The 23,151-nt window shown below is 45.5% G+C and overlaps 1 long non-coding RNA gene across 1 annotated transcript in view; it reads left to right on the forward strand.

Annotated features, from left to right (window-relative positions):
* Positions 1–330: 330 nt before the first annotated feature.
* The window catches only part of LOC120988852, a 131,446-nt gene continuing 108,625 nt past the window's right edge, over positions 331–23,151 (forward strand). Inside the window, exon 1 of the long non-coding RNA XR_005776194.1 lies at positions 331–403. This is a non-coding gene — a long non-coding RNA (uncharacterized LOC120988852). The remainder of the gene's footprint in view (positions 404–23,151) is intronic.

The raw sequence follows: 23,151 nt of genomic DNA on the forward strand, positions 1-23,151 counted from the left end.
TACATACTGTATGACATATTCCTGCTTAAAGGGAATGTGTCCCCTATATATATTTTTTCTTTTAGTTATAACTAAATAGTGAAACATATTCTTTTTTCTAATCTGTTTTTATTTTCTGATTACAGATTTTTTTATTCAATTTTCTACACATAATTATAGGGGCTGCCATCTTGCCCAAGCTGTTGCTAACAGCATTTAAAGATATGCCCTACAGCAGCCACCATTGAGGGGACCTCATTGACTTCTATGGGAAAGTTTTTTAGACATGCTCTGTGACCTGTACTGAGGTCAGAAGGGAGTAGATAAGCTGTGATATCACCTAATGTGAATGGTGGACCCTGTGGTATCTATATTTAGGTGATATCTGTTGTTCTAATCATGCCTGTTATGATAATGATGAAAAGTGATCTGAACAGAGTACGTTGGCATAGTGGCCAGTGCAAAAAATGCACGATTTTTGGATTTTTTTAAAATCCTAGATATAGAAAATTAAAAATAACCATCCAAAAGTTTTTAAAATATGTTTAACATAAAAACTTGATTCAAACTATTTATCTAATGACGCATTCCCTTTAAGGCCTCTTTACACAGGCCAATGATCTTGGCAATTATCAGGAAGGAGTGTTCCTAGAAACACTGCTTCTCAGTGATTGCCCTGTGTAAAGGTGCCGCCGATCACCCGATGAACCAGCATTGGGTGAAAATATCACCGATGCCTTCACATAAAGCCATCGCTTGTCCCCATACAGTGGAGCAAATCTATTGTTCCCAAAAAGTGCCTGCTGGGTCGGCCCATGTAAAGGAGATACACAGATACAGGCATATTTTGTAGGGATGCTCTATTAGAGTACAGTATAGGGGTGAACACTGATATGCAAATGGAAAGCAGGCAATAGTAAGAAGTTTGTTTTGTAAAAATCAATAGTTGATGGCCTCTGTTAATTTCTGCTGGACTCCATTTTTTTTTTTTAATTGTCAGTACTTGTCCATTTTACTTGCAGGAAAAACCATAGCCACCTGCTCCCTGCTGCTCTCTCCAAGTTCTCTGGTTTCGTTCATTGTTCTTTCAGTCCAAATCCTGTGAACTTCTGGACGGATCAGTTACTATGCACTGCAGCAGCCAATGACTGGCCTCAGAGGTGACCTGTCCCCAAGCGCCACTTGACATAGCAGTGATGTGCCACTTGGTGATACATCACCTCTATGGCCAGTCATTGGCTGCAGCAGGACTTTACAGATACAGGACGGGGACTTAAAGACCAGTGAAGGGAGCCAGGAAGCCTGAACGAAACAGCAGGATGCAGGTGACTATGGATTTTCCATCCGATATAATGGGCCGCTACTAACAGTTTAAAAAGTTAACAATACTGGGCAACCCCTTAAACCCCTTAATAACTGGGAAATTTTCTATTTTTTATTTTCGTTTTTACTCCTAACCTTCCCAAAGCCATAACTTTTTTTAATTTTATTTTTTCAGTTACATAGCTGTATGAGGGCTTGTTTTTTATAGGACAAGATGTACTTTGGTTGCAGGTGAACAGATTGAAAAATCCATAATCACTTGCAACCAAAGTGCATCTTCCATTTTAATGCTTTAAAAAAATGTTTTTTTCTTTTCATCACCATATTCTGACTCCTATAACTTTTTTGTAGTTATGTGTATAGATCTGTGCTAGGGCTCATTTTTGTGGGGCGATCTGTACTTTTCAATGATAACATTTTGGTGTGTGTATGACTTTTTGATTACTTTTTATTACATTTTTTGGGGGGAGGTGAGGCAACCAAAAAACTGCAAATCAGCCATTTTTTTTCCATTTCTCCGTTTGGCGTATGGGAAAAATATTTTTATATGTTTCACATGCGGAGATACCCATACTGTCGAATAGGAGGACAGGGGCTGCCACATACATGCTCCCCAACAGGGGAGCCTAAGTACACTCGGAAGCGCGCGCTTCCAGGTTTTAAGGCATCCAGATGCCGTGGTAATGCCGCTGGTCGCAGACATTAGTGCCGGGTGTCTGCTGTTTAAGGCCTCATTCACACATACGTGGATTTTTACGGACCACGGTCCGTGAAACCCGGTATGCCGTCCTGGTGAGTGCACGAGCGCACGGCGTCATTGGTTGCTATGACGCTGTGCGCTTTGTGCCGCCACCGCTGTACAGTAATACACTCGTAATCTATACGAGTGTATTAATGTACAGCGGCGGCGGCACAAATCGCACGTGTGTCATAGCAAACAATCCTTGAAAAATCATAGAATCTTGAAATAAATTATGAAAACTGATTCCAACTTGTCAATTATTCAATCAGTTTTGAGATGAAACAAAAATTGCATAAAACAGCTAGCCTCATCATAAGCTGGCACAAGGGTACTTTCGCGTGCTGTGATTTTGCAGTGTTTTTGCCACTATGGTAACTTACTACCCAATTACCTCAATATGGGTTTCCATAGAAGAAGATCTAAGAATAATGAGTCTAATTATCCTAACTGAGGTTCTAGAGTTTCCCTAATATGGAAAAAAAAAAATTGGGTGTGCAGAGCTAAGCAGTAAAAAATATCTGCACCATGGAGTGACCCTGAAATGGCCAACTGGTATTAAAAAGGTCTATTCTGGGAATTGCTATTAAATTAAAGCCAGCAATTTACTCATAGAACCCTTTAAAATCCTTGAACTGCAGTCTTGTCCAGTACATTTAGTTTGTGATGAGAAGAAGACTTAATGTGCAGTCCCTACTAGTGATAACAGATTCCCCATCACATTTCTTCTAAAAGACAAGGTTCAGCGAGAAATCTTGCTGTGAATTAGTATGGATAAGGCTTTGTAATCTGGCTGTTCTGTGAGGACTGTATGACTGGTGAAGATAATATAATGTAGTAATAAATAAATGTGGGCCATTGTGGGAGATCACTGTGTGATGTCTCAGATTGTAAAGCAGAAGACTCTAAAACATATTGCAATTTGGCCTATAGTTGTTTTACATTAGCTGTAATTGGTGTTCTGTTCTTTCCGTTTGTATAATTGCCAACAAGACATCAGGGCCAGCGGAAACTGGCATAAATTGAGAGTTATCTCATCTGCGTGCCTCTTAATAGCCTTAATATGACTAAGCATTTTTATGAAAGCAGTAAAATTGTGTTTAGTAGGTAAGAAGATTGGGGCGTAAGGAACAGCGTCTCAGCACTTTTAAATAAAACTATCCCATGACATGACTAGACATTTACTGTTCTGGGCAGCTGAGCTTTAATCATGTATAATGTTCCTAAAAGACCCTATTTGGTGCTACTTAACAAACATTTTTATACTTTTATATTAAAATTATGAGGGGAGATTTATGAAAACTGGTGCAAAGGAAATCGGCTTAGTTACCCATAGCGACCAATCAGATTCTACCTTTTATTTTCAAAAGGAGCTGTGAAAAATGAAAGGTGGAATCTGATTGGTTGCTATGGCCAACTAAGTCAATCTTCCTTTACACCAGCTTTGATAAATGTTCCCCTATATACATTTTGAGCAGTGCACTTGCATGTCGAGTCCAAGGGAATCCGACTTGCAGGAAAAGTTCAAGTCACCTCCAAATGAAGTATAAGCTGCTATATTTGGAGCACTTAAGCTAAAAATGGCTGTTCATGGCATACATTATGTTATCATTAGTACAAAAGGTATATTTTGTTGTAAAACAACCTACAGGAAATTGGATTTAGCTGTGGTCTATTCACTGTAGCTCATAATTGAGTCAATTCTGATGCTATACATATACACCGATAAGCCATAACAATAAATCACCCACTTTATATTGTGTAGGCCCCTCTCAAGCTGCCAGAAAAGCTCTAAAGAATAAAATCCACAAGACCTCTGAAAGTGTCCTGTGGTATCTGGCACCAGGCTGACAGAAGCAGATGCTTAGCGTTGCGAGGTGGTGCCGACATAGATCAGACTTGATTTTCCAGTTTATCCTACAGAGGCTTGATTGCATTGAAGATTGGAGGCCAAGTCAACACCTTGAACTATTCGCCATGTTCCTAAACAATATCTGCATAGTGTGGCAGGATTATCCTGAGTTGTGTTTTTTTTTTTTTTTGTTCATCCCCCCTCAAATAAGTTTTAAAAACTTAAATAAGTCTTATGTACAGGACGCCAGAATGGTGCTAATGGTAACTACAACTCCGGCAAAAAAATAATTCCTTACAAAGCTTAGTCAGCAGTGAATATAAGTTTATATTATATTTTATATAGCAAAACAAAAAATATGTATATTTGGTATCACTTTATACTACACAGTGAATGATGTAAAAATTTAAAAATAAAGCAGAAATTACAGTTTTTTTTCCCATTCCCTACAATTTTTTTAAATAAAAGTTAGCTTCTCCACTCTTCCTGTGCCGTGAGGTTTAAAAATCCCTCCACTATTAACCCTATCCAGAATGATTATCTTATTTCTCTCCTAGTATCAAATGATTGGAGAGATATCTTGGAAATGCATTATTGTGTAAGAGCTGTTGGGTCTACAATCAGCATGGCTTTCCAATGTAGGTGAAGCAGCTATGTCAAGTTGGGTTGTGCAGTGTCATGATATTGGAAAGGCTGCAGCGCCCGTGCCTACACGCCATTTTCCTCCTAGTGGCGGTGCAGTGTAAATACAGCTGTTTGTCCTAAGTGAATGGAAGAGGAAGCTGTAATTACACTGCAGAGGCGCCACTATAATTTAGACGGAGTGCAGGTAAACATTAAATAAGACGTAGCACTCACATGAGCACTGCGGCCTCTTCAAACACCTGATCAGGGGAGGTGCCAGTAGAGATGAGCAAAGTTTTGAAAAATTTGATTTGGCAACTTCACCAAACTTTGACAAGAAATTCAATTTATTACGAATTACGTAAGTCACGATACACTTTCTATTTTATGGAGAGGGCGCAGTGACGGGGAATGGCGATTGAATGGCCCCCATCATTTAACCCCTCAGATGCTGCGTTCAACCATCTGCTCCCTTCTTGATTGAAGAAAACCCACCAAAGGACCTGTAGCGAGGGTGATGACCTCACCACGTTATCACACGGAGTGCGTGCAGTGATTTAATTGCTGATTCAGCCACCATTTTAGGAAAAATTTTAGATTTGTTACCATAAAGCGAGAGGAAATTCAGCTTTGAGGTGAATTAAATTTTTCCTGAAATTCGGATCAAAGTCCACGTTGGATACTTCGATTCACTCAACACTAGTGCCAGGAGTTGGGCTCCTGCCAATATGACATTAATAACCTACCCTGAGGATAAGTCATCAATATTTTTACGCTGCACAACCCCTTTAAGGCCAAGGTACACTGCGTTTTTGTTTACAATACATGAAGATCATTGCATCTAATAATTGTCAATGGGTTTGTGTTTTTACGTGCATGATAAGGTGACTTAGACACACTTCCAAACCTGCTGGATTTTTGTTGGCAGGTTGCATGCCACACAGATGTCCATCTCTGGCCACTGCCACTGATTTGGACATTGTGGTGACACTAGCAGGATGGTTAGACAGCACATTCTCAGAGGTGCCAGATTCCTAGCCAATCACAGAGCTCAGTTATCCAGATCCAGTTACTCCAGAGGGCCGGATAACCGGCCAATTAGGAGGCTCGATCAGTGAGTCAATCAGGGGAGGTTGGCTGTATTTAACAAACTCAGCCCCCATAGCTTAAACACCCTGAAAGACCAGGCCACTTTTTACACTTCTGTCCTACCCTACTTTCACTGTTTATTGCTCGGTCATGCAACTTACCACCCAAATGAATTTTACCTCCTTTTCTTCTCACTAATAGAGATTTCATTTGGTGGTATTTCATTGCTGCTGACATTTTTACTTTTTTTGTTATTAATCAAAATTTAACGATTTTTTTGCCAAAAAATGACATTTTTCACTTTCAGTTGTAAAATTTTGCAAAAAAAACGACATCCATATATAAATTTTGCTCAAAATTTATTGTTCTACATGTCTTTGATAAAAAAAAATGTTTGGGTAAAAAAAAAATGGTTTGGGTAAAAGTTATAGCGTTTACAAACTATGGTACAAAAATGTGAATTTCCGCTTTTTGAAGCAGCTCTGACTTTCTGAGCACCTGTGATGTTTCCTGAGGTTCTACAATGGCCAGACAGTACAAACACCCCACAAATGACCCCATTTCGGAAAGTAGACACCCTAAGGTATTCGCTGATGGGCATAGTGAGTTCATAGAACTTTTTATTTTTTGTCACAAGTTAGCGGAAAATGATGATTTTTTATATTTTTTTTTTTCTTACAAAGTCTCATATTCCACTAACTTGTGACAAAAAATAAAAAGTTCTATGAACTCACTATGCCCATCAGCGAATACCTTTGGGTGTCCTCTTTCCAAAATGGGGTCACTTGTGGGGTAGTTATACTGCCCTGGCATTCTAGGGGCCCAAATGTGTGGTAAGAAGTTTGAAATCAAATTCTGTAAAAAATGGCCGGTAAAATCCGAAAGGTGCTCTTTGGAATGTGGGACCTTTGCCCACCTAGGCTGCAAAAAAGTGTCACACATGTGGTATCTCCGTATTCAAGAGAAGTTGGGTAATGTGTTTTGGGGTGTCATTTTACATATACCCATGCTGGGTGAGAGAAATATCTTGGCAAATGACAACTTTTCCCATTTTTTTATACAAAGTTGGCATTTGACCAAGATATTTCTCTCACCCAGCATGGGTATATGTAAAATGACACCCCAAAACACATTCCCCAACTTCTCCTGAGTACGGCGATACCACATGTGTGACACTTTTTTGCAGCCTAGATGCGCAAAGGTGCCCAAATTCCTTTTAGGAGGGCATTTTTTGACATTTGGATACCAGACTTCTTCTCACGCTTTGGGGCCCCTAAAATGTCAGGGCAGTATAAATACCCCACATGTGACCCCATTTTGGAAAGAAGACACCCCAAGGTATTCAATGAGGGGCATGGCGAGTTCATAGAAAAAAAAATTTTTGGCACAAGTTAGCGGAAATTGATTTTTTTGATTTTTTTCTCACAAAGTCTCCCTTTCCGCTAACTTGGGACAAAAATTTCAATCTTTCATGGACTCAATATGCCCCTCAGCGAATACCTTGGGGTGTCTTCTTTCCAAAATGGTGTTATTTGTGGGGTGTTTGTACTGCCCTGGCATTTGAGGGTCTCCGCAATCATTACATGTATGCCCAGCATTAGGAGTTTCTGCTATTCTCCTTATATTGAGCATACGGGTAATGAGATTTTTTTTTTCCGTTCAGCCTCTGGGCTGAAAGAAAAAAATGAACGGTACAGATTTCTTCATTCGCATCAATCAATGTGGATGAAAAAATCTCTGCCAAAAAAAGAAAAAGGAGGGGAAAGGCGTCTGCCAGGACATAGGAGCTCCGCCCAACATCCATACCCACTTAGCTCGTATGCCCTGGCAAACCAGATTTCTCCATTCACATCAATCGATGTGGATGAATAAATCCTTGCCGGGATTTTTTTTTTTATATATACAAAGTGTTTGCCAAAGTATATGAACACCGCCACCTCCTCAGCTCATATGCCTCGGCAAACGTATCTTTTACTGCAGAGGAGAAATCTCGTCTTGCAGCGCCGCATACACCGACTTGCGTGTAATCTGACAGCAGCGCAATGCTTCTGTCAGAATGCACATCAGTGCTGCAGCTAGTCGATCGGTTGGTCCACCTGGAAGGTAAAAAAAACAAAACAAAAAAGAAAAAACCAGGCCGCAACGCAATAAATTTATTAACTTTTGAACAGAACATATAAACTTTTTTTAACTTTTTTAACTGAACGTTAACTTTTTTACTTACCGGTAATTTTTTTTTTGTTTAGTTTTTTTTACCTTTATAGAACAAACCTCTCCTTCCCCATGGGACAATGTGCAAAGCGCAAATCGCCCAAAGATGTGGAGAAGTACGTTATGCACTTTATCCCAGGTGAAATGAGAGGTTTGCAGCAGCTGTGAGTAAAAGGGCCCTAATAGCCCTGTGTGCCTGTCCTGTGAGATGCAATCCCTATGCTAAGTGTACCTGGGTGTGGTACTTCCGGAAACACTCTCCAAAGCATAGGGCAGGGTGGTCAGGACAGTCAGGACAGAAATAGCGAGTGTCACGCCTTATTCCACTCCTGCTACAGACACGACATCTTTTTCGGGGTGACGGTTGGGTTGAGGTACCAGGAACGACACTGGGGAAATGTCGCTCGTGTAGACGGCTAACTACACTGGTGGATGGGGCCACGGAACCTTCTGGATACAGGAGGTTCTCGATGATCTCTTCCTGGAATTTGAGGAAGGATCCTGTTCTCCCAGCCTTACTGTAGAGAACAAAACTATTGTACAGAGCTAATTGAATCAAATATACAGACACCTTCTTATACCAGCGTCTGGTGCGTCGGGAAACTAAATACGGAGACAACATCTGGTCATTGAAGTCCACCCCTCCCATGAGCAAATTATAGTCGTGGACTGAGAGGGGCTTTTCAATGACATGGGTTGCTCGCTCAATTTGTATTGTCGTGTCTGCGTGAATGGAGGAGAGCATGTAAACGTCACGCTTGTCTCTCCATTTCACCGCGAGCAGTTCTTCGTTACACAAGGCAGCCCTCTCCCCCCTTGCAAGACGGTGGGTAACGAGCCGTTGGGGGAAGCCCACGCGACTAGTTCGCGCGGTGCCACAGGCGCAAATCTGTTCTAGAAACAAATGCCTAAAGAGGGCCACACTTGTGTAGAAATTGTCCACATAAAGATGGTACCCCTTGCCAAATAAGGGTGACACCAAGTCCCAGACTGTCTTCCCACTGCTCCCCAGGTAGTCAGGGCAACCGACCGGCTCTAGGGTCTGATCTTTTCCCTCATAGATCCGAAATTTGTGGGTATAGCCTGTGGCCCTTTCACAGAGCTTATACAATTTGACCCCATACTGGGCACGCTTGCTTGGGATGTATTGTTTGAAGCCAAGGCGCCCGGTAAAATGTATTAGGGACTCGTCTACGCAGATGTTTTGCTCGGGGGTATACAAATCTGCAAATTTCTGGTTGAAGTGGTCTATGAGGGGCCGAATTTTGTGGAGCCGGTCAAAAGCTGGGTGGCCTCTGGGACGGGAGGTGGTGTTGTCGCTAAAATGCAGGAAACGGAGGATGGCCTCAAATCGTGCCCTGGACATAGCAGCAGAGAACATGGGCATGTGATGAATCGGGTTTGTGGACCAATATGACCGCAATTCATGCTTTTTAGTTAGACCCATGTTGAGGAGAAGGCCCAGAAAAATTTTAATTTCAGAAACTTGGACTGGTTTCCACCGGAAAGGCTGGGCATAATAGCTTCCCGGGTTGGCGGATATAAATTGTGTGGCATACCGGTTTGTCTCTGCCACGACTAAGTCCAAGAGCTCCGCAGTCAAGAACAGCTCAAAAAATCCCAGGGCCGAACCGATATGAGCCATCTCAACCCGAACTCCAGACTGGGCGGTGAAAGGGGGAACTAATGGTGCGGCTGAAGTTGGTGACTGCCAATCAGGGTTTGCCAGCACCTCAGGGATTCTAGGGGCTCTACGGGCCTGTCTGTGCGGTGGCTGCGACGGGGTAACTATTGCACGTGCCACCGTACCAGCTTCAACTGCCCTTCTGGTGCTCGCCACGTCACCATGTTGTACGGCAGTGCTGGTACTAGGTCCAGGGAGGGCTGCGCTGCTGGTGTATGCCTCACCACGTGATCCGGCAGCGCCAGCCCCACTCTGCTGCTCTTGAAGCGGATCCTGCATAACCTGTGGTCTAGCGACACGGGGCCGGGTACGCCTGGTTCTATCAGGGACCTCCACCTCCTCGTCCGAACTTTGGGTCAGAGAGCCACTGCTTTTTACAGGTTCATATTCTGACCCGCTAGATTCGTCAGATGAGGGTTCCCATTCCTCATCCGACTGGGTCAGAATCCTGTAGGCCTCTTCAGAAGAATACCCCCTGTTTGACATTTTGGACTACTAAATTTAGGGGTATTCCCTGAGACTACCCAAGAAAAAAAGCAAGCCTGTCTTACAAAGGGGAGGCTAGTGAAGTACCGGAGGCCGCTGCGGTTGATAAAAAATATCAAAACTGATTTTTTTTTATCGCCGCAGTGCTTGTAAAGTGAATGTGCAGTGATCAAAAAATATATATTTTTTGTCACTGCGGTGGGGCGGGCGTGGGTGAACGCACGTGTGGGCGACCGATCAGGCCTGATCGGGCAAACACTGCGTTTTGGGTGGAGGGTGAACTAAAGTGACACTAATACTATTATAGATCTGACCGTGATCAGTTTTGATCACTTACAGATACTATAAAAGTACAAATGCTGATTAGCGATACGCTAATCAGCGAATCAGTGACTGCGGTGCGGTGGGCTGGGCGCTAACCGATCGCTAACTACCTAACCAAGGGGCCTAAACTATCCTAAAACCTAACAGCCAATACTAGTGGAAAAAAAAGTGACAGTTTACACTGATCACTTTTTGTCTTTCACTAAGTGATTGACAGGGGCGATCAAAGGGTTAATTGGGGTGCAGGGGGGTGATCTGGGGCTAAAGTGTGGTGTTGGTGCTACTCACTGTGAAGTCTGCTCCTCTGCTGGATCCAACCGACGAAAAGGACCAGCAGAGGAGCAGAGAAGCCATATAACAGATAATATTTACTAATATGATCTGTTATATGGCTTGTGATTCGTTTTTTTGAAAATCGCCAGCCTGCCAGCCAATGATCGTTGCTGGCAAGCTGGTGACAAAATTGTTCTTTAACTTTTGCCGGCCCGCGATGCGCATGCGCGCGCCGGCTTTGAGCGAAATCTCGCGTCTCGCGAGATGACGCGTATATATGCGTGACTCTGCGCAGCGCTGCCGCCTCCGGAACGCGATCCTGCGTTAGGCGGTCCGGAGGCAGTTAAATCCGCTCCACATTCCAGTGCCAGTTCTTGGGGTGTGCCTGATTGTTGATTTGAGTTCTGATTCTCTGACCCAGCTTGTGTCACTGCTCTTCTGGATTAACCACTGCTGTTATGACCAGGATTTTACCCTGGACTGTCTAACTTTCCTTTGGCCTGTCGTTCTGATACTTGTAGTCCTTCCTGGTTATTAGACTCTGACTCTGTTTTTGGACTCCCTCTGGCTGTGATGTTCCTCTGTGATTATCCGGCATTGACCCCTAGCTTGTCTGTTTTCTCTTTCATCTGTTTGTTTCACCAGTTAGAGATGCAGACAGGGAATTCCCAGCGACCAGATCCCTGTATAGGGGTAAAAGCAGGGGCATAGCTATAAGGGAAACGGCTGCTTTGGGGCCCAAACTCAAAAGGGACCCACCCAGAGGGGGACTAAAAGATTTTATTGTCAGGGCCCCGTCAACATTATTATGCAATGACATTATACACAGAGACACTGTACGAAACGGACGGAGCGGCTGCTGGGCCTCGTCTGAAAGAACAATCCTGACTAGCCACAGGAGTGGGCGGTGGCGAAGAAGTTGCTGGGTGGGGGCCCATTCAAAAATTTGCTGTGGGGTCTAGTCATTTCTAGTTACGCCACTGGGTAAAGAGCTGAAGACTTGGGAGTTGTATAAGGAGTTCTAAAGCCTGTGGAAGAGAAGCAGGTGATTCCATACAGTATCATACAACTGCACACAATTTTTGGTAGCACGACTTGATGTTCTGCAACCAAAGTCGCCTTGTAAATCTATCCTAACTGGGACAATCTCCTAAAAAAACTAAAACCTATTGCATAGTCTTACAATGACATTTAGGTTTAGTGTAAAAGGCCATCAGCACATGTATGTAAATATCCATTCCTGCTTGTATTCATAGGGATGCAACTATGACTTTAGCCTCCAAAACTATAGGAAAGAAGATAAACTTTATAAGGAGGCAAATGTATTTAGTTATACATATATACTGTAAAGGGATATAACCAAATATCTAATATAACTAGAAATGTAAAAAAATGCATATAACAATGAGAATGTGAAAGCTGGCAAGTAGTGCAATAGTTATGAATAAATCAATGTAAAACCAAAGATGGCACCTGTCCTGATGTCATCGGTGTGGGCTCTATAAAAAGCTATAATAGGGGCCGATGATTTATAGCAAGCAGGAACAGACCAGATGAGGTGTACCAAGTGAGCCTGTTTTATGCCATAAAGAATTCTCTGTGAAATGTCCAGCACCAGAAAAAAAAAAAAAGGAAATACACAACACATGGTAAAACGGGTCGGAAAATGTAATGGGATTTTCTCTGGTCAGGCCTTCGTTCCTGGCGAATGTTATGTATGATTTATTTTTTATACCCTACCCTGCTTCCTCCGTCTGCTCTGCAATCTGTCTCTCTCTCCTCGCTTCCTTCCATGAATCATATCTAACATTGTACTGATCTCCAAAAAGGCATTTAACCCTGAAACCTGTGTGATCTGTAATGCTTTATTATACAGAGCAGTTAGTGACACCTGAGAAGCTGCACAATTCTCTATGTATGACTCCAAGAAATAATATAAATTATAGTTATGTTGTTCTCATGCAGCAAAAGATAAGGAGAGAGGTCACAGACTGGCGATACTAATGCTGCCTTTAAACTCTACAGTTATAAACTATCTACTAGCTTTTCCATTGACCGCCTTTCCTCTCCTTACAGTTTTTTTTCAGTTGTCCATTCCTCAAATAAAAATTTCCTTTTACTTAGGGTTCATTCAGACATCCGTAGTGTTTTGCGGTCCGCCGCACATCGCCGGCACTTAATAGAGGACAAGAATAGGACATGCTCTATTTTTGTGCGGAGCTGCGGACCGGAAGTTCGGGGCCGCGGACCGGAAATGCGGATGCAGACAGCACACTATGTGCTGACCGCATCTTTTCCGGTCCCATTGAAAAGGAATGGGTCCACACACGTTCCGCATAATTGTGGAACGGATCCGAACCCATTCTACGGACGTCTGAATGGACCCTTAAACAGGATAATTTGTAGATCTCAAAGAAAGAATGAAGATAAAAGTGGAGATGTAACTTAAGGCTCCTGGGCCTTAAAAGGGTTATCGCATATTGATGTAATAATAAAATTCAGACATCATATAGTATACGACTAATTCTTTCTAACAAATCTAGAACCAACTAAGGGGGCATGTCTCAGCTTTCCCTATCACAGCTCAGGAGAAAGTTGAAGAATGGAACTGATCATGTGCGGCCTTCTCAGGGCAAAGAAATAAGGAAAAGACACACAGCAGGTAGTGCTATACAGATACATTTTATTAAATAACTCAGTGGCTATCCAAACTTTTTTATTACATGCAATTAAAAGTGTTCAGATCCAGGTGCTGGTTTGAAAACGGTAAAATATTTTCATGGGACAATTCCTTTAAAGTACAATTTACCTCCATCTACAGTGTGCCATTTATAATATTGATAGCTTCTTTTGAGTAGCCATCGGGCCCCTGTAAAAGAGATATATCAGGATTTAAATATTGATGGCCTATCCTCATGATAGGCTATCAATAACTGATTGGTGGGGATCTGACAGCCCGCACCCCTGCAGATCAGCTGTTGCTGAGTAACCCCTGTGCCATAACTCAGTGCTGGTCTACACAGCTATGTCCATTGGGTAGTGGACGGAGCTGGTTACTGTAGGGCTGCTCCCATTCACTTTAATGTAACCAGCTGTCCACAACACAGTGTACGAAGCTGTGTGAGATGAGGAAACAGCTCTCATTGTGTGAACATTGTATTTGTTTAAATGAAGTTAAATGATTTGGACTGATATTTTGCTTTTTGGCCACAGGATGCCGCTGTTTCCTTAGCATAGCTAAAAGGGACTGCATTTCTGGATTCATGTGATGTTGGGAACTCTCTGAGGGTGGAGTTACAGAGCCTGGAGAGGAAGTGAAGGATCCTCCATCTTAGAGAGGAGCTGAGACAGACACTGAGGACCTGTGTGAGGAGAGAATCCACCGGCATCAAGGTGTGGGAGCATCCTTCAGTGACCAGAGCTGCAGCCAAGTGAAGCTGATCATGTCCAAGACCCTGATCCTGTCCAGAGGAAGGAGGATTGCTGCCAGGAATACTGATGAGAGCTGAGGAGCAAAGCAACATACTACTACGCTTGTTGGAGAAGCCTTTGTTCGTTTCTCAGTCACCAGCTGCTGCAGAGCAGACCGGGGTCGGTAAGACTGATCGTGCACGCACTTTACATTATTGGCTCATAGAATCCTAGAGACAGAGACCAGGCCTGTAGTTAGTTAGTTAGGGTTTGTGTCAGGCCACAAGGATTGTTAACTGTTCATTACAAGGACTGCACAGTTAAAGTTACAGTTCACACCGAAGAGGGCTGATAAGCTTCACCACAAACTTAAGCCAGGCTGGCATTTACTAAGGCATGTGCTACATTACCAGTTACTGAAGGGGGAATACTATAGAGCAGGGGTGGCCAACCTTACAGACACAAAGACCGCCCATGCTCAGATGACCGGCCATGCTCAGATGACGCCCAATGCTTAGATGACCCTGAGATCATGTGTGGGGGGGGGGGGGTGATTTGACATAGGGGAGATGTGAGGATGGGGTGTCTGATTTTTGGTGTCTTATGTGAGCACTGGGGAGGCTTATTTTGTGGGTCTGATGAGGATTCGGGGGTCTTTTCTGAGCTCATACTACCCACATGTCAGATAAGACCCCCATGATCAGTACTTTAATTTTTTAAAAAATGTGTAGGAGGCTTATCCTACCTCTGCTGCCGCTCCTCTGAGGACTGTGGCGCCCTCTTCACAGTAACCTGACATGCACCGCGTCAGATCAGAGCGTGGGCCTCAACGTATTGGGTACACTGCGCCACCAATTAACCTTTAATACAGATACATGAGGCGGGTGCCCTCAGAATCACATAGCCGACACCTGGCCTCTATGAATGCACTGCGATCCCCGTAAGTTAACCCCTCAGGTGCAGCACCTACAGGGTTAACTGCCGCAGATCTCAGCTACCTCTCATAGAGGTCGGGTGCGGGCTATATGATTCTGTGCTCTCATTGGTGGCAGCGACAGCAGCACAGGCGGAGGGGGGAACTGCTTCCTTCTCCCTTGTCCTGCTGATATTTCCATACCTGCGAGAAACATCCCTAGTACAGGAATAGTTGGCCCGCTCCCCTGCGAGCCGCATATGTAGAGGAGAGCGCGCTCTTCTGCGAGCCTCAAATGAAGGTGCCATCCCTGCTATAGAGTATATTAAGATTGTAAGCTATTGTGCTGCACCGCAGGCTAGCGTGCACCACACACCCAAACATTTGTTCCTGATTTTTAGGGTAATAACAGGTAAGGTATGGCTGTTTTAGTTGAGCCTGCCAGCAGGTAAATTACAGCTCTTACCTCCAGCATCCACTGTTGGGCGCTACGCTGTGCAGCACAAGGGTCACAGCCTTCTGGCTGGGTATATTTAAATTGAATCGTGTTACTAGTATTTTTGGTCCTGCTCATTACCATGTTTAAGTAAAATACTGTTTTCGCAAAAACTGATGTTGAAGTTGTTTTCCTCGTTCGTGACTTCACTGTATCCTGGGAAGCCCACCCCGGTACGCGGCTTACAGCTGTGTAGTACCAGCCCCAGAGCTACTGCAGAACAGCTTATCGGCAGTGATCTGATATTGGTGGCCTACCCTGAGGATATTCCATGAATATTAAAGTCCTGGAATACCCCTTTAAGAACCAGTGTCTGGATAAAAAATGTATTGAAGCTCAATCTTTTAATTTATCTTAAACAGCATTCAGCGACAAGGGCAAAAAATGTTTAAGGGCTTATTCAGATGGCCGTATTTTAAGTGGCTTTAATAAAACTTTAATATTTATTCTCAATTTTCAAAACTAATTGAAAATGCAGAGTTAGATTTAGGCCATTTGGATGAATCACTGTCCATATACTGCATGGACATGCTAAATCTGCCAGTGCTCTTACAGAGTGGCACTACTCTGGCACACAGAGGGATATCATCTATATGGCATAGGGGTAGGGTTGTCACCCTTTTAATACATGTATGTAATAGAGTTAGCACATAAAGTACACTAGTGGGTGTAAAAAAAAAACTGTCACCTCATCCACTTGCATGTGCCCAGGCAGTCATTCCTCTCTTGATTGTAAAGGACCTTCCAAAGGACCTGCGCTTAGCGTGATGGCGTCACTACACAGTCATGCTAGGAGCGTGCGGTGATGTCATCACACTGAGCGCAGGTCTTTCAGCAGGTCATTTACAATCAAGAGAGCAGCGACTGCTGCTGAGTATGCAAGTGGATGAGGTGAGTGTTTTTTTTTTCTAAAAAGAAGCATGGCAGCTGAGGACCACTATGGGTGACATTATGGGCCTCAATGGAGGACATTATTACTGCTGGGGCCACTATGGGGAATATTATAGATCACTATTGGGGACATTATTACTGCTAGGGCCACTATGAAGTATATTATGGGCCACTATGTGGGACATTATTACTGCTGTGGCCACTATGGGGGACATTATGGGCCACTATGGTGGATATTATTACTGCTGGGACCACTATGGTGGCATTATTTCCATTGGGGTCCACTATGTGGGGACATTGTGAGTCACTATGGGGGACATTATTAATGCTGGGACTACTATGGGGGACATTATTACTGCTGGGGCCACTATGTTTGACATTTTGGGTCACTATGGGGGACATTATTACTGCTGGGGCCACTATGGGGGACGTTATTACTGCTGGGACCACTATGAGGGACATTATTTCTGCTGTGGCCACTATGGGGGACATTATTTCTGCTGGGGCCACTATGAGGGACATTATTACTGCTGGGGCCACTATGGGGGACATTATTTCTTCTGTGGGCCATTATGGGGGACATTATTACTGCTGGGGCCACTATAAGGGACATTATTTCTGCTGGGGGCCATTATTGGGGACATTATGTATACTGAGGGCACTGCAGAGGTTGGGATTTTATTTAAAAAAAAACTATGAAATTCATCCATTTTTATGGGCATTTCTAACAGCCATGAAAAACAAAAGACACAAGTGGTTGAAAAATGGCCATAAAAAAACTGACTGTGTGTCTGTCGTGTGCATGTCATAGTAACAATGTACATAAGGCCGAAAAAAGACATTTGTCCATCCAGTTCGGCCTGTCATCCTGCAAGTTGATCCAGAGGAAGGCAAAAAAAAAACCTGTGAGGTAGAAGCCAATTTTCCTCACTTTAGGGGAATAAAAAATTCCTTCCCAACTCCAATCAGGCAATCAGAATAACTCCCTGGATCAACGATCCCTCTCTAGTAGCTATATCCTGTAATATTATTACACTCCAGAAATACATCCAGGCCCCTCTTGAATTCCGTTATTGTACTCACCATCACCACCTCCTCAGGCAGAGAGTTCCATAGTCTCACTGCTTTTACCGTAAAGAATCTTTTTCTATGTTTGTGTACAAACCTTTTTTCCTCCAGACGCAGAGGATGTCCCCTCGTCACAGTCACAGTCCTGGGGATAAATAGATGATGGGAGAGATCCCTGATATATTTATACATAGTAATTAGATTTCCCCTCAGTCGTCTTTTTTCTAACGTGAATAACCCTAATTTTGATAATCTTTCAGGGTACTGTAGTTGCCCCATTCCAGTTATTACTTTAGTTGCCCTCCTCTGGACCTTCTCCAGCTCTGCTATGTCTGCCTTGTTCACAGGAGCCCAGAACTGTACACAGTACTCCATGTGTGGTCTGACTAATGATTTGTAAAGTAGTAGGAATATGTTCTCATCACGGGCATCTATGCCCCTTTTGATGCAACCCATTATCTTATTGGCCTTGGCAGCAGCTGCCTGACACTGTTTTTTGCAGCTTAGTTTGCTGTTTATTAAAATTCCTAGATCCTTTTCCATGTCAGTGTTACCGAGTGTTTTACCATTTAGTATGTACGGGTGACTTGCATTATTCCTTCCCATGTGCATAACTTTACATTTGTCAGTGTTAAACCTCATCTGCCACTTATCTTCCCAAGCCTGCAATCTATCCAGATCCCTCTTCAGTAGAGTTGAGCGAACACCTGGATGTTCGGGTTCGACGAGTTCGGCCGAACTTTCGAAAAATGTTCGGGTTCGGGATCCGAACTCGACCCGAACTTCATCCCGAACCCGAACCCCATAGAAGTCAATGGGGACCCGAACTTCTGGGCACTAAAAAGGCTGTAAAACACACCCGGAAAGGGCTAGAGGGCTGCAAAAGGCAGCAAAATGTAGTTAAATCCCCTGCAAACAAATGTAGATAGGGAAATGATGAGTTAACATAAAATAAATAAAAATTAAACAATATTAATTGGAGTGAGGTCCCATAGCACAGAATCAGGCTTCAAGTCACCCACCAATGGAGAAGGTCACTTACTATTATTTTGACCACAGCACCCAGACAAAGGAGAGAGGTCCCACAGCAGAGAACCAGGCATCATATCACCCACCACAGGAGTAGGCCACCATTTAGTTACTTTGACCCCTACACCCAGACGGAGGAGAGAGGTTACACAGCAGAGAATCAGGCATTTAGATCACCCACCACAGGAGTAGGCCACCATTGAATCAGACCCCGGCAACCATGTCAGATGGCACAAGCATAAGCTTTATATCAATCAGCACAGGAGAAGGCGACTTTGACAGACTTTGACCCCTACACCCGGACGGAGGAGAGAGGTTTCAAAGCAGAGAATCAGGCATTTAGATCACCCACCACAGGAGTAGGCCCCAATTTAATGGGACCCCGGCAACCATGTCAGATGGCACAACCATCAGCTTCATATCAATCAGCACAGGAGAAGGCGACTTTGAAAGACTTTGACCCCTACACCCAGACGGAGGAGAGAGGTTTCACAGCAGAGAATCAGGCATTTAGATCACCCACCACAGGAGTAGGCCCCCATTGAATCAGACCCTGGCAACCATGTCAGATGGCACAACCATCAGCTTTATATCAATCAGCACAGGAGAAGGCGACTTTGAAAGACTTTGACCCCTACACCCAGATGGAGGAGAGAGGTTTCACAGCAGAGAATCAGGCATCATATCAACCACCACAGGAGAAGCCACCATTTAGTTACTTTGACCCCTGCACCCAGGAAGAGGAGAGAGGCCCCACAGCACATATTCTGGCATCATATCAGCCACCACAGGAGAAGCCACCATTGAGTTACTTTGACCCCCGCACCCAGGAAGAGGAGAGAGGCACCACAGCACATATTCTGGCATCATATCAGCCACCACAGGAGAAGCCACCATTGAGTTACTTTGACCCCCACACCCAGGAAGAGGAGAGAGGCACCACAGCACATATTCTGGCATCATATCAGCCACCACAGGAGAAGCCACCATTGAGTTACTTTGACCCCTGCACCCAGGAAGAGGAGAGAGGCCCCACAGCACATATTCTGGCATCATACTAACCACCACAGGAGAAGCCACCATTGAGTTACTTTGACCCCTGCACCCAGGAAGAGGAGAGAGGCCCCACAGCACATATTCTGGCATCATATCAGCCACCACAGGAGAAGCCACCATTGAGTTACTTTGACCCCCGCACCCAGGAAGAGGAGAGAGGCACCACAGCACATATTCTGGCATCATATCAGCCACCACAGGAGAAGCCACCATTGAGTTACTTTGACCCCTGCACCCAGGAAGAGGAGAGAGGCCCCACAGCACATATTCTGGCATCATATCAGCCACCACAGGAGAAGCCACCATTGAGTTACTTTGACCCCCGCACCCAGGAAGAGGAGAGAGGCACCACAGCACATATTCTGGCATCATATCAGCCACCACAGGAGAAGCCACCATTGAGTTACTTTGACCCCTGCACCCAGGAAGAGGAGAGAGGCCCCACAGCACATATTCTGGCATCATATCAGCCACCACAGGAGAAGCCACCATTGAGTTACTTTGACCCCTGCACCCAGGAAGAGGAGAGAGGCCCCACAGCACATATTCTGGCATCATACTAACCACCACAGGAGAAGCCACCATTGAGTTACTTTGACCCCTGCACCCAGGAAGAGGAGAGAGGCCCCACAGCACATATTCTGGCATCATATCAGCCACCACAGGAGAAGCCACCATTGAGTTACTTTGACCCCCGCACCCAGGAAGAGGAGAGAGGCACCACAGCACATATTCTGGCATCATATCAGCCACCACAGGAGAAGCCACCATTGAGTTACTTTGACCCCTGCACCCAGGAAGAGGAGAGAGGCCCCACAGCACATATTCTGGCATCATACTAACCACCACAGGAGAAGCCACCATTGAGTTACTTTGACCCCTGCACCCAGGAAGAGGAGAGAGGCCCCACAGCACATATTCTGGCATCATATCAGCCACCACAGGAGAAGCCACCATTGAGTTACTTTGACCCCCGCACCCAGGAAGAGGAGAGAGGCACCACAGCACATATTCTGGCATCATATCAGCCACCACAGGAGAAGCCACCATTGAGTTACTTTGACCCCCGCACCCAGGAAGAGGAGAGAGGCACCACAGCACATATTCAGGCATCATATCACACACCACAGGAGAAGGCCTCTTTCAGTGATTTAGGCCTTTGGACCCAGACAGAGGAGAGAGGCACCACAGCACATATTCTGGCATCATATCAGCCACCACAGGAGAAGCCACCATTGAGTTACTTTGACCCCTGCACCCAGGAAGAGGAGAGAGGCCCCACAGCACATATTCCGGCATCATATCAGCCACCACAGGAGAAGCCACCATTTAGTTACTTTGACCCCTGCACCCAGGAAGAGGAGAGAGGCACCACAGCACATATTCTGGCATCATATCAGCCACCACAGGAGAAGCCACCATTTAGTTACTTTGACCCCTTCACCCAAACAGAGGAGAGAGGTTCCACATCAGAGAATCAGGCATCATATCAACCACCACAGGAGTAGGCCACAATTTAGTTTATTTGACCCCTGCACCCAGGAAGAGGAGAGAGGCCCCACAGCACATATTCTGGCATCATATCACACACCACAGGAGAAGGCCTCTTTCAGTGATTTAGGCCTTTGGACCCAGACAGAGGAGAGAGGTCAGAGATTAGCTTCATATCCCCCAGCACAGCAGAAGACCGCTTTATTTGACTTAGGCCTCAGCACCCAGACAGAAGACAGAGGTAGCATGGCAGAGGTTATAGCTTCATGTCACCCGTTAGTTTAACCGGCCACTTTCATCTGGTTAGGCCCCGGCGCCCAGACAGAGAAGAGTTTCATTCAACTGTGGGTTTCATAAAATTTGTATCAAATAAAGAAGTGGCCCGTAGCACAACAAGACATGTTTTAGGCAGTTAATAAGGACTACTCTGCACAAGGGAGGGACAGGTCCTGTGGGATCCATGCCTGGTTCATCTTTATGAAGGTCAGCTTGTCCACGTTGGCTGTGGACAGGCGGCTGCGCTTGTCAGTAATGACGCCCCCTGCCGTGCTGAATACGCTTTCAGATAAAACGCTGGCCGCCGGGCAGGAAAGCACCTCCAAGGCATAACATGCTAACTCTGGCCACGTGGACAATTTCGAAACCCAGTAGTTGAATGGGGCCGAACCATCCGTCAGGATGTGGAGGGGTGTGCAGACATACTGTTCAACCATGTTAGTGAAATGCTGCCTCCTGCTAACACGTTCCGTATCAGGTGTCGGTGCAGATAGCTGTGGCGTGGAGACAAAACTTTTCCACATTTCTGCCATGCTAACCCTGCCCTCAGATGAGCTGGCCGTGACACAGCTGCGTTGGCGACCTCTTGCCACTCCTCTGCCTTCACCTTCCACCTGTTCCCCTGTGACATGTGGGAATGCTCTCAAGAGCGCCTCTATCAGCGTGCGCTTGTACTCGCGCATCTTACGGTCGCGCTCCAGTTCAGGAATTAAAGTGGGCACATTGTCTTTATACCGGGGATCCAGCAGGGTGGCCACCCAGTAGTCTGCACACGTTAAAACGTGGGCAACTCTGCTGTCGTTGCGCAGGCATTGGAGCATATATTCGCTCATGTGGGCCAGGCTACCCATGGGTAAGGACAAGCTGTCCTCTGTGGGAGGCGTATCGTCATCGTCCACCGTATCCCCCCAGCCACGCACCAGTGATGGGCCTGGGCTGCCACCCCGCTGTGAACTTGCGTCATCCTCGTCCCCCTCCACCTCCTCCTCCTCATCCTCCTCGTCCTCCAGTACAGTGCCTTGGCTGGCGACTTGTGAACCTGTCCTCTGCTGCTTAAACAAACCTCCCTCTGAGCCACTTCGAACAGACTGGCCCGAAAGTGTTAGAAACGAGCCCTCATCCTCCTCCTCCTCCTCCACCTGGGCCACCTCCTCTAACATCATTGCCCTAAGTGTTTTCTCAAGGAGACATAGAAATGGTATTGTAACGCTGATAACAGTGTCATCGCCACTGGCCATGTTGGTGGAGTACTCGAAACAGCGCAGCAGGGCACACAGGTCTCGCATGGAGGCCCAATCATTGGTGGTGAAGTGGTGCTGTTCGGCAGTACGACTGACGCGAGCGTGCTGCAGCTGAAACTCCACTATGGCCTGCTGCTGCTCGCACAGTCTCTCCAGCATGTGCAAGGTGGAGTTCCACCGGGTGGGCACGTCGCATATGAGGCGGTGAGCGGGAAGGCCGAAGTTCCGCTGTAGCGCAGACAGGCGAGCAGCGGCAGGATGTGAACGGCGGAAGCGCGCACAGACGGCCCGCACTTTATGCAGCAGCTCTGACATGTTGGGGTAGTGGTGAATGAACCTCTGCACCACCAAGTTCAGCACATGCGCCAGGCAAGGGATGTGCGTCAAACCGGCTAGTCCCAGAGCTGCCACGAGATTTCGCCCATTATCGCATACCACCAGGCCTGGCTTGAGGCCCACCGGCAGAAACCACTCGTCGGTCTGTTGTTCAATACCCCGCCACAACTCCTTTGCGCTGTGGGGCCTGTCCCCCAAACATATGAGTTTCAGAATGGCCTGCTGACGTTTACCCCGGGCTGTGCTGAAGTTGGTGGTGAAGGTGTGTGGCTGACCGGATGAGCTGGTGGAAGCAGTGGAGGAGGAAGCCGAGTAGGAGGAGGAGGCTACAGGAGGCAGAGAATGATGCCCTGCGATCC

The sequence above is a fragment of the Bufo bufo genome, chromosome 2 (genome assembly GCF_905171765.1).
Source record: "Bufo bufo chromosome 2, aBufBuf1.1, whole genome shotgun sequence".
In the NCBI taxonomy this organism is placed as follows: Eukaryota; Metazoa; Chordata; class Amphibia; order Anura; family Bufonidae; genus Bufo; species Bufo bufo.